Source organism: Phocoena sinus, chromosome 20 (assembly GCF_008692025.1).
Source record: "Phocoena sinus isolate mPhoSin1 chromosome 20, mPhoSin1.pri, whole genome shotgun sequence".
Lineage (NCBI taxonomy): Eukaryota > Metazoa > Chordata > Mammalia > Artiodactyla > Phocoenidae > Phocoena > Phocoena sinus.
Genome location: NC_045782.1, coordinates 33,379,891 through 33,392,645, shown reverse-complemented (window position 1 = coordinate 33,392,645; position 12,755 = coordinate 33,379,891). Strand labels below are relative to the sequence as shown.

General features: G+C 45.6%; 1 pseudogene; it reads right to left on the bottom strand.

Annotated features, from left to right (window-relative positions):
- Positions 1-4,057: 4,057 nt before the first annotated feature.
- On the bottom strand, positions 4,058-12,114 carry LOC116746167 (annotated as a pseudogene).
- Positions 12,115-12,755: the final 641 nt, after the last annotated feature.

Sequence of the window (12,755 nt, the reverse complement as noted above, 5' to 3'; positions counted from 1 at the left end):
AGAAAAGGAAATGAAAGGAATCCAAATCGGAAAAGAAGAAGTAAAGCTGTCACTATTTGCAGATGACATGATACTATACATAGAGAATCTTAAAGATGCTACCAGAAAACTACTAGAGCTAATCAATGAATTTAGTAAAGTTGCAGGATAAAAAATTAATGCACAGAAATCTCTGGCATTCCTATACACTAATGATGAAAAATCTGAAAGTGAAATCAAGAAAACCTTCCCACTTACCACTGCAACAAAAAGAATAAAATATCTAGGAATAAATCTACCTAAGGAGACAAAAGACCTGTATGCAGAAAATTATGACACTGATGAAAGAAATAAAAGATGATACAAATAGATGGAGAGATATACCATGTTCTTCGATTGGAAGAATCAACATTGTGAAAATGACCCTACTACACAAAGCAATCTACAGATTCAATGCAATCCCTATCAAACTACCACTGGCATTTTTCACAGGAGTAGAACAAAAAATTGCACAATTTGTATGGAAACACAAAAGACCCCGAATAGCCAAAGCAATCTTGAGAATGAAAAACGGAGCTGGAGGAATCAGGCTCCCTGACTTCAGACTATACTACAAAGTTACAGTAATCAAGACAGTATGGTACTGGCACAAAAACAGAATGATAGATCAATGGAACAGGATAGAAACCCCAGAGATAAACCCACGCAGATATGGTCACCTTGTCTTTGATAAAGGAGGCAGGAATGTACAGAGGAGAAAGGACAGCCTCTTCAATAAGTGGTGCTGGGAAAACTGGACAGCTACATGTAAACGTATGAGATTAGATCACTCCCTAACACCATACACAAAAATAAGCTCAAAATGGATTAAAGACCTTAATGTAAGGCCAGAAACTATCAAACTCTTAGAGGAAAGCATAGGCAGGACACTCTATGACATAAATCACAGCAAGGTCCTTTTTGACCCACTTTCTAGAGAAATGGAAATAAAAACAAAAATAAACTAATGGGACCTAATGAAACTTCAAAGCTTTTGCACAGCAAAGGAAACCATAAACAAGACCAAAAGACAACTCTTAGAATGGGAGAAAATATTTGCAAATGAAGCAACTGACAAAGGATTAATCTCCAAAATGTATAAGCAGCTCATGCAGCTTAATAACAAAAAAACAAACAACTCAATCCAAATATGGGCAGAAGACCTAAATAGACATTTCTCCAAAGAAGATATACAGACTGCCAACAAACACATGAAAGAATGCTCAACATCACTAATCATTAGAGAAATGCAAATCAAAACTACAATGGGATATCATCTCACACCAGTCAGAATGGCCATCATCAAAAAATCTAGGAACAATAAATGCTGGAGAGGGTGTGGAAAAAGGGTACCCTTTTGCACTGTTGGTGGTAATGTAAATTGATACAGCCACTGTGGAGAACAGTATGGAGGTTCCTTAAAAAACTACAAATAGAACTACCATATGACCCAGCAATCCCACTACTGGGCATATACTCTGAGAAAACCATAATTCAAAAAGAGTCATGTACCAAAATGTTCATTGCAGCTCTATTTACAATAGCCCGGAGATGGAAACAACCTAAGTGTCCATCATCGGATGAATGGATAAAGAAGATGTGGCACATATATACAATGGAATATTACTCAGCCATAAAAAGAAACGAAATTGAGCTATTTGTAATGAGGTGGATAGACCTAGAGTCTGTCATACAGAGTGAAGTAAGTCAGAAAGAGAAAGACAAATACCGTATGCTAACACATATATATGGAATTTAAGAAAAAAAATGTCATGAAGAACCTAGGGGTGAAACAGGAATAAAGACACAGACCTACTAGAGAATGGACTTGAGGATATGGGGAGGTGGAAGGGTAAGCTGTGACAAAGCGAGAGAGAGGCAAGGACATATATACACTACCAAACGTAAGGTAGATAGCTAGTGGGAAGCAACCGCATAGCACAGGGAGATTAAAAAAAAAAAGTGTGGATATTATTAAGGCTCTTAATCAAATTACAACATTGTTACATTGCTGGACGGTTTGCATCTTCATTAAAATACGAGCTTATTGTTCTTAAAAATATTTAATGATTGCTAAGAAGATATTTATCTCATTAAAAGGTAAAACTAAGCTGTGGAATAGTGGTTTCCTTTGTGGTGTTGACATCATGAGGGAGTCTTTTTAGAGGCAGAAATGTTGTATATCTTAATCAGAGGGGTGCTTAAACAGTTGTCTACATATTTAAAATTCACGAAATTGTACACTTAAAATGTCTGCCCTTTATTGTATGTAAATTAAGTTTCAACATAAAGTAAATAAAAAGAAAAAAGCACAGCACTATTTTGCTTACATTCTAATTTATTTATTTTTTTAGTGAGTCTGTTAGTTGATTTATTTTTTTTCTTGTAATACATTCATGTTTTTATATCAGATGGCTTTTTATTGTTCTTATTGATTTGGAAGAGCTTTTTGAACATCTACCTCATGCATTTTCCATTTATTGCAAATACTGTGTGAACTTGTAAGAGTATAGAGTTTGCAGAACATGAGACAAATAAGTGTCATCAGAATTTCTTGTGACCAGAAGGGAACTTGAGTTCTTCCAGACAATCCACCTTACTGGTGTACTGTGTAGCACTGATCTCTGTGTGGGAGGATGTTGTCTAAGAGGTGGTTTGCACACATTTTTCATTCAGAAATAAAGTCATTGTCTTACAGAATACCTTCAATGCCTCATTAATTTCTCCTCTGAGTTGCCTTCATATAGAAAGTGCATCTATAAGCAGATGACAAAAATGGTAGCAAAAATCATATTAATGAGAATCAACAAGGGTTAGTCAAATGAAGGGAATTAAGTGTCAAGTAACTTGATTCCAGTCCTGATGGAGCCAATAACAAGCCAATGACTTGCCCAATGTGACCATGGGTAAATCTTTTTTTTTTTTTAAACATCTTTATTGGAGTATAATTGCTTTACAATGGTGTGTTAGTTTCTGCTTTATAACAAAGTGAATCAGTTATACATATACATATGTACCCATACCTCTTCCTTCTTGCGTCTCCCTCCCTCCCTCCCTCCCTATCCCACCCCTCTAGGTGGTCACAAAGCACCGAGCTGATCTCCCTGTGCTATGCGGCTGCTTCCCACTAGCTATTTTACGTTTGGTAGTGTATATATGTCCATGCCACTCTCTCACTTTGTCACAGCTTCCCCTTCCCCTTCCCCCTCCCCATATCCTCAAGTCCATTCTCTAGTAGGTCTGTGTCTTTGTTCCCATCTTACCCCTAGGTTCTTCATGACATTTTTTTCCCTTAGATTCCATATATATGTGTTAGCATATGGTATTTGTCTTTCTCTTTCTGACTTACTTCACTCTGTATGACAGACTCTAGGTCCATCCACCTCACTACAAATAACTCAATTTCGCTTCTTTTAATGGCTGAGTAATATTCCATTGTATATATGTGCCACATCTTCTTTATCCATTCATCTGATGATGGACACTTAGGTTGCTTCCATCTCCTGGCTATTGTAAATAGAGCTGCAATGAACATTTTGGTACATGACTCTTTTTGAATTTTGGTTTTCTCAGGGTATATGCCCAGTAGTGGGATTGCTGGGTCATATGGTAGTTCTATTTGTAGTTTTTTAAGGAACCTCCATGCTGTTCTCCATAGTGGCTGTACCAATTCACATTCCCATGGGTAAATCTTAACTCCTAGATTCATTCTCCTCATCTACAAAATACGGAGTTTTGACAAGTTCAGGGATGACAAATAGTTTTCAATAATTTATTAACTTAATAGATTGATGGCAGATAACCAGAAACGTTTCTTGGGGAAAAAAAAAAAAAGCCAAACCAAAAACTCCAGTGAGGCCTTACCTCGGGTTATCGAATGCAATGCTGTGATTGATTAGTGATGTCTGCCATGGGTACAGCAATAGAAAGTGGTACTACCTATGTAACATAGTTGCTATTCCTGGATTAAATAATATTTAAACTTTAATTTAATTCATTAATGATTGTTTGCAAAGTATCTAGTCAGAGACAAGAGAAGCTAGCAGGCCTGGCAGAGAAACTTCTTAGCTGTCAGCCCTAGGAAAGGCAGAATAGCATAGTGGTTAAAATTCTGAATTTGGATACTATGAACACTAGTTCATATCTGTATCAGAGAAAGCACAAGTTATATAACTTCTTTGTACTTCAAATTCCTTACCTATTCTTTATTTATGTGGAAATGGGGTTTATTGTGAATCTTAAATTATCTGATACCCAAAACTTGCTTTGCAGTGTGAGTAGCATATGGCAAGTGATCAATAAGCTAGCTGTCATCAATAGTCAAATAAGAAGGGTATTGTGTCTAGTACATGCTAGGAAGGGACCCAGAGTGTGGTTCTTGGTCTCTTGTACAAGTTCTCTCTGAAATTACTTCCAAACAAAGATATGTGGTAGGGATAGACCTCTGGGAATATCTGTGCTATAGGTGAGGAAAGAAAATGAGTCTCCCAGAAGCAGAGAAGTGCAGTCCTGGGATCCTGCCATGAACCAGAAGAGTGGGCCCCAGAGGAGATGGGGGTCATACTCCAAGCCTGACACACCAAGGGGCACCAAGGTCTTAATTCTACAGGGAGCTCAGAGATCTCAAGTGGTAAGTCACTTTGATTATGAAATTTCCCTCTCTTGTTTTGTTTTTAAACTGAATTCGAGAAATCCCATCATAAAAGTTAAAACGAAACTTTAGGTCATGCAAGTTCAGCAGCTGTTTTTTTTCCAGCAGCTTGGCTGTGCTGTTTAAGGCAGTGTTCATTCTGCCCTCTCTCTTTCTTTTCTCCTGGGTGTCTTCCCAATGAGCATCTTCGTAACGCAGTTTTGACAAGTCACCTATGGCTCAGTGGCTGTGAAGGGGCACCTGAGGTCAGAAACAACCTCTGTGAATAGAGGGTCAGAAATGGGTACCCTGCGGTGGAAATAGATCTGGATTCTTACACGGTTCTTTTTTTCTTCTTTTTGCGATACGCGGGCCTCTCACTGTTGTGGCCTCTCCCGTTCCGGAGCACAGGCTCCGGACACGCAGGCTCAGCGACCATGGCTCACGGGCCCAGCTGCTCCGCGGCATGTGGGATCTTCCCGGACCGGGGCACGAACCCATGTCCCCTGAATCGTCAGGCGGACTATCAACATCATTTGGTGGCTAGCGGATGAAATATTCATCTGTTCCCCGACTCCAGCCACTTCCTGGAAAATCTCTGAGAGGTATAGCAGGTGGCTCCGGTATCTGGTCTCTCTCAGGTTTGGGTCTCTTCAGACCCAGATACGGAGGGAGTTTGTGGATAAAGATCTGCAGAGTAGAAGAAGAGGCGTATTGGAGGGGGCTCTTATGCTCTCAGACCAGAAGGGAAGCCGGCAACCACCTCCACGGCACGTGCCCATTCCTACGCATGGGTGCATGCGTCCCACAGATGAAATGCAACTACACAGCCCAAGAGTTCTTAAGTGGGTTAGGAGGCATCCTGACTGGAAAGAAAAGTTCTGAGGGCTTCCACCCTGATAGTACCTCACCCTTAGAATGCTTCCTTGGGACCCACGATGGGCAGTATTGATGAAGAGAGTCTGGGATCTACGCAACGTCAATGATGGGAGGATAAAATTAATTGGGCAACATTTCAACACTCAAAGACCTTGGCACTTTGACACTCTACCAGGAGTTGTAGTTCTCCCTCAGGTCTGTGAAAGGGAAGGTTGAAGTTGGTGGGAGGGAGGAGCGATACCTGGACAAAAGGCCAAATACTAGGATTGAGAGTTAACACAGGTTGGAGAGGAGATCTTCTTACCTGACGGACCCAAAGGGCCATTTGGTGGGTGTGGGGTGAGCGATGGTGTAGGTTGAGGTCTACGACGCTAAGGATGACTGAGAAGGTGACGAGGACCATGTAAACATGAGGTATTTGATAATGATGGGGACAGACAGGGAGGTCTCAGGCACTTTGTCTGCCAGCAGCAGCAGGAACACAGTAAGGGTCAGCAGGGCAAAGATCGAGAGCCCCATCTTCTCTCCTTGGGGGACAGAGGGGAAGGCGGAAGGATTAGGCTTTGCCAGAAAGCAATCTCCCTGGCATAATCAGTGACCGTGTTTCCAGCCCACTCAAGGACAGGCTTTTGGAAGGGCCAACTGGATGCAAATAACTCCTACATTTATACCTCCAACCTGGACTGATTCCCCTAAATTCCACACTTGTATCCACCTACCTACTTAACCTCTCCATTTGGGTATCCACTAGACATCTCGAACTTCACATGTCCAAAACTTAATTCCCTCACCACCGACTCCTGCCATAGTCTTCCTCAGTTCACAAATGACAACTCGATCTTTCCTGTGGCTCAGGCCAAATCCCTTTGAGTCATTCTCAGCTCTCCTCTCTCTCATCCCATATCCAGTCCATACCAAACTCTGTTGGCTCTACCTTCAAAATATATCCTGAAACCGATGACTTATCACATCTACCACTACCATCTTGGCACAAGCCACCATTACCTCTGATCTGAGTTATTATAAAGGTCTCCTCTTTGCTTCATCCTTTGCCCCCCTGCTGACTGTTCTCAACAGAGCAGCCAGATTGACTCCGTTAAAATGTAAATCAGATCATAACCCTCCAGTGGCTTCCCATCGCCTTTAGCATAAAAGTCCATACTGAAGTCTACAAGGCCTTCCCATTAGCTCTCTGACTACATCTCATACTGTTTTCTCTCTTGCTTACTTCATTCAGTTATTACTTCATTGGCTATTTCTTGAATATGCAAGGCACACGCCCACCTCAGAGCTTTTTGCACTCACTGTTAACTCCTCCTGCTAATTTCTTCCCCCAGATATCTACCAGGGTCATTCTCTCACTTCCTTCAAGTCTTTGTTCAACTATTGATCAAACATTCCCTTTTTAGTGAGGCATTCACTGACCATCCTATTTTTAAATTGCAACCCCTGTGATAAAGCATAGCGGAAAAGAATATGAAAAAAATATATATCTATAAATGAGTCACTTTGCTGTACAGCAGAAATGAAACACAACATTGTAAATCAACTATATTTCAACAAAATTGTTTAAATAAATAAATAAATTGCAACCCCTACCCCCATTCTCATCCTCCCCAAACCCTTTTCCCATTTTTCCTTCTTAGGAATTGACCTCTCCTTATATACTATCTAGGAATTCCCTGGTGGCACAGTGGTTAGGAATCCGCCTGCCAATGCAGGGGACGCGGGTTCAAGCCCTGGTCAGGGAAGATCCCACATGCCGCGGAGCAACAAAGCCCGTGCGCCGCAACTACTGAGCCTGTGCTCTAGAGCCCGCCAGCCACAACTACTGAGCCCAAGTGCCACAGCTACTGAAGCCCACGTGCCTAGATTCTGTGTTCCACAACAAAAGGAGCCACCGCAGTGAGAAGCCCGTGCACTGCAACGAAAGTAGCCCCTGTTCACCACAACTAGAGAAAGCCCCCGCGCAGCAACGAAGACCCAACGCAGCCTTAATTAATTAATTAAAAAAATAATAATACACTATCCAATGGGTTTATTTATTATGTTTGCTGACTGTCTCCCCACTAGAATATAAACTCCATGAGAGCAGGGATTTTTGTCTGTTTTATTCACTGATGTATTCCCAGTGCCTTGCACATTACAGATGTTCAACAAATATTGTTAAATGAGTGAGTGGACCAACCCCTGTAGCGGGAACTATATAGCAAATCGAAGGATCTAAAAATGAAAACAAGTATATAAGAATAGGCCAGGTGACTGGTTATTACTGTGGCATACAACAGGCACTGAAAACTTCATGGAAGGTATTGAAATAAGTAACTATTATGGTCTGTTCTACTTTAGTCCTGTAATATTGGGTTCCAAGATTTGCCTTGCTCCAGGAAGAAGGAGAAGTTACATGTGGAAGTGTGTTCTAGAGATGCATCACTCTCCTTCCCTAGACGGAGAGGGGGCTTGATTACAGAGAGAAGGAAAGCATGTGTTTTTGTTTGTTTTGTTTTGTTTTGTTTTTCAGGCCACAGCAGTGAAAGCCCAGAATCCTAACCACTAGGCTACCAGGGAACTCCCAGGAAAGCATGTTCTGAATATGAGAGTTTAGGATATCAGTCTCTGAATCAGACTAGTACTAAGCAGGGTTGGAATAGCAACACTGCCTCTCTCTGTGTAATGTCAGGTGAATGACTTAAACTCACTTAGCCTCTGTGAAACGGGCAGACAATTCAGTACTTACCTCACAGAGTTGTGAAGATTAGAACTGAGTTAATATATGTAACACATTATTTGTATTATCTTATAGCAAGTGCTCCAAATTAGAAAAGACTATACCTACACTTACACAAAGCTTACAGAGTACCAGGCATAGTTCTATTAACTCAGTTAATCCTCAAAACAGTCCTATGTGGGAGGGACAACGACTGTCCTATTTCCAGATCAGGACACTAAGAGATTAAGGAATTTGCCCAAGGTTACTCTGTTAGCATATTGTGCTGTCTCCCAGAGAAATGTTGGCTATTATTTCCAAGGAACATAGGAGGTTAAGGGACTAGTAGGCGGCATTTGACAAGTGGGGGAGGGAGTATGCCAGGAATGGGGAAAGGGAAAGGAAGCGTTAGCTGAGCCTGGGAGTTTGTTGGTCATAGGAGTGGCAGTTCCAAGGATGAGATCCTAGGATTCTGAAGGGAAGAGTTCAGAAGTTACTGGGTGCAGAGAAGTGAACAGCAGAGGGGAGGCAGAGCTTCAGGTTGGAGGGGAAATCTGGATGCAGAGGCAAAGGCTCTTCCTGAAAGGAAAACCTGGGTGAGATTGCTGAGGCACAGTTCATGAAGGCTTGAGTTGGCAGGAAAACCTTCCCTGTTTTATGGGTGAAGAGCAAGAACCTGACCTATTGGTAAGAAGGAGTGCTGGACCCCTTCCCCTCTTACCTGCATCTGGTGGCAGGTAGAAGACGAAGATGGCCAGAAGAGTGATGAGGATGCATGGGGCAATGACGTTGACCAGGTAAAAGAGAGGCTTCCGGCGAATGATGAGGTGGAAGGTGACTTCTTCACGCCGTCTTTCCCCCCCTCCCCTATGATCCACTGGAGGCTGGATTAGCCAAGAAGGCTTGTGAATAATCTCCCATTGACCATTCTCTTGGGGGGAGTGGGGGGAGAAGAGAAGGTGACACAGATGTGGAATCTGTCTTTGTTGGTGCCAGATACGGCTTACTTTTCTTTTTTTCTTTCTTTCTTTCTTTTTTTTTTTTTTTTTTTGCCTCACAGCGCCACCGCGCTGCTTGTGGGATCTTAGTTCCCCAACGAGGGATTGAACCCGGGCCCTCAGCAGTGAAAGTGTGGAGTCCTAACCACTGGACCGCCAGGGAATTCCCAGATATGGCTTTCTCTGCCACATCCTAGAGCAGGGGGGACTGATGTAATAAGGGGCTAGCTATGGTCCCTGGGCTGGACAGCCCATCTCTAATAAATTTGAGCAAGTCTCAATTTCCATAACCACAAAATATAGACAGTTATACCTATCTTGCTGAACCCACAGGACTCACTGAGGGCGTATATTTATCAGCCTGTCAGAAACTGGAAATCGTAAAGCCCATGGACATGGGAGCAAAGCCCACTCACCAATAAAGGTGCCTTCATGAATGTGCACTTCCTGCCGCTCCTGCCCATCGGGACCCAAGCCGGTCTGCAGACTGACTTCTGATCTGTCATAGCTATAGGAACTGAACACCATGGTGCAGTTCTGCCAGTCAGAGGGGAAGTAGGTGACATGGATGGAGTGGAGAGTCACTAGCGCTGCCAGAGAGCTGGTCAGGGCTGGAGGAGTTGGGGAGGCCACAGGGCAGACAGGGGTCAGAGGATATGGGGCACTAGGGAGATAGGGACCACCGGGGGAGATCACAGATAAGTGGAGTCACAGAGGAATAAGAAGGTTATGCGGGGAGGTCATGGACAATGGAGGGGGGCGGTCACTGAGGAAGACTGGAAGTCAATGAAAGTGGACAGAGAAGATGAAACTCAACGGAAAATCAGAAGGGTAAGTGAGACGTGAGGGTCATGGGGATTATGGAGGAGGGATATCTGAGTGAGGGTTTCTAGGAGCGCCTTGAGCTTCCCAGGTGGGGCCGGACACCTGGATGCTGCAGCTGCTGCGACAGATGCCCGGGGGCTGCCAGCGCACGGAGCCGTCGGAGGACACCGTGACGCTGATGTCCAGAGCAACATCAAAATTTCCGTCGTTGCTGCCGGGAAAGAATCTTCTCATCTGGGATCAGGCCCCTCCCTCCGGAGGCCGCGCCCCTCCAGAGGCCCTTCCCCACCTCCCAGACTCTGGGAACATCCTTACTTGTTTAGGACCACCACGCCTGGTAGCTACACGGATTCGGCAGTGATGCGGAGTGAGTCGATGCCCTCTTGCTCCTCAGGGTCCCAGCTCAGCCTGTAGTCAGTCCACTCCTAGGGAAGCAGAGGCTGAGGGGCCGTCTGGGGCTGGAGGCTGGAAGGAGTCTTGGGATGTGCTGAGGAAGCCCGGGCAGGGAATGCAAGGGAGGAGAGCCACGCAGGCATGGTCTGTGGTTCTGGAGGCCGGGGCTCTGTTTAAGACTCCACCTGCACTCTTTGGGACCCTATCAACTAATTTCCCCTTCTCTCTCATGGGGCCCCAATTTCTTCTTTCTGTAGAAACGAGGGGGTTGCACGCTAGCCTCTAAAACAGTGGCTTTCAAACTGCAGTTAACGACCCTTTTCATAGGTCCGGAATCAAATGAGTGGCCCCAAACCAGTGTTTAAAAAAATTTAGAATGAAAAATGCATGGAATGCAGCTCCCATAGCAAAGATAGGTATTGTTTCCTGAAGCTTCTGTTTCAGTTATAAATGTGTTTTCTGAGGTCGTGATGCAAAAAAAAAAAAAAAAAAAATCTTACTGCGCGGAACATTCGAGGAAATTGTAAAGGCAGCGGGACGCCCGCCCTTTCCCACCCTGCGCGGGTCTCCGTACCAGGTCTAAGTAGACCTTTGTGCTCATCTCCTCATCCTTCTCGTTCTAGAAGGGAAAAGTTTAAAGGGTAGATATGATGTCAGTGTAGAGAAATGAGGGGCTCGGTGGGTAAACTCTCCCTGGAAACTCCCCTCTTTTACTGCGTCGCACCCTCTTGGGTTCAAGCTCCACCTCCTATAAACTGTGTTGGCTTAAGCTCCGCCTCTATCTCGTAAACTTCCTGCTGGCCGTACAGCCAGCCAGTTCATTTACCAGTCCCGGGCCCGGCCGGAGTGAATCTCTGCCCGCTGTCGTTTATTGACCCTGTCCGGCACCAAGGTCCGCCCCAGCCTGTGACCCCGCCTCAAGGTCCGCTCTCCGGCCTGTCCATCGGCCCCAGCTCCACTTTGAGATCCGCCAACAGGCCAGTTCATCATCCTGCCCTGCTCAATCCTGGCCCGTCCAGCAGCCACGCCCACAGCTTGTCTATTGGTCCGATTTCGACCCAATCTCTACTAACGGCCCGTCAGTCACCCAGCCTGGCCTCGCCCCGGACCCCGCCCCCGGTGGTCCCTGGGTTCCGCCCTGCCTAAAGCCACGCCCCCCAGCCAGCTAGCGGGCCAGACCTCAACTCCCCGCGTGCGCCCTCACCAGGCTGATTAATTGCGCTAGGCTGAGACCAATGCTGACCCCGACGCGGTCTCCCACCTCCCGCGCCGGCCTCACCGAGCTATCATAGCCCGAGCAAAGTTTCTCGCGGAGTCGGCCCTCCGCCTCTGAGGCGCGGGCGCCTGGAGGAGGAGAGAACTGAGTGAAGCCGTGGTGCCCGGCCACGACCTCTGGCCCTGTCACTGCCCCTTTGAGGCCCAGACTTACCCGGGGCAAACGGCGCCCCCAACGTCCGCAGCAGCAGCAGCAGCAGCAGCAGCAGCAGCAGCAGCAGCGCCCCTGGGGTCATAGCCCGCCCGCGTCGCTCAGTGAGTCCGCTTGGGTGAGCCGCCAGGACAGCCAGCGCAGGGGAAGTGACGAGGCGCCCAGGAATGTGCACCTGTTATTGGGGGGCAGCCGCCAGCCTACCCGCCCCGCCCCTGGGACTTGATCCCTCCCCGAGCGACTGCCAAAGCCTGCTACCCACAGATGGCAGACAACACTCCAATTGTATAAATCTTCTTTAATTGAGAAAGCAGGACACTGGTCCCCTGGGAGCAGAGCCTTTTTGGGGACCTAACACACAGCTGAGGTAAAGCAAGTTCTATTCAGTTAGAAGCTGGAGGGGTGTATGAGGTCTAGAGACCAAGAGGCCCTCACCCTCCTTGGCCTGACCTGTAGGGGAGAAGGGTGGGACTTATTGCTGAATAGGTGTCTCCTCATTTGAGGGGGTTCAAAGCTATGTCCCATTTGTCTTTTTTATTCTAGACCCATTACCCTAAAGACTTCAGCTTTAAAGGGGACCTGGAAGGAATTCCTGCTGAGGTAGCTAAGTGTTCATGTCCCCCCATCCCAGGCACAGGTCCAGTCATGCCATGGTTCTGGCCACTTTCCCATCCTAGCTGCCCTTCTATGAGCCAGGGATTCCTTCCAAAACTCCTCTGCCCTTTCTCAGCCTCTGTTCCCTGGCAGGGCCCCAGCTGAGTTGCAGGAGCTAGAAACTGCATGTAAAAAATAAGGTGAGCATTCTATAGGAAGAATGAGAGTTTTGGAAAATTGTCTAGGGAAAACAAGAAGTTCTGGATGATCCATCCAGAACTTAGT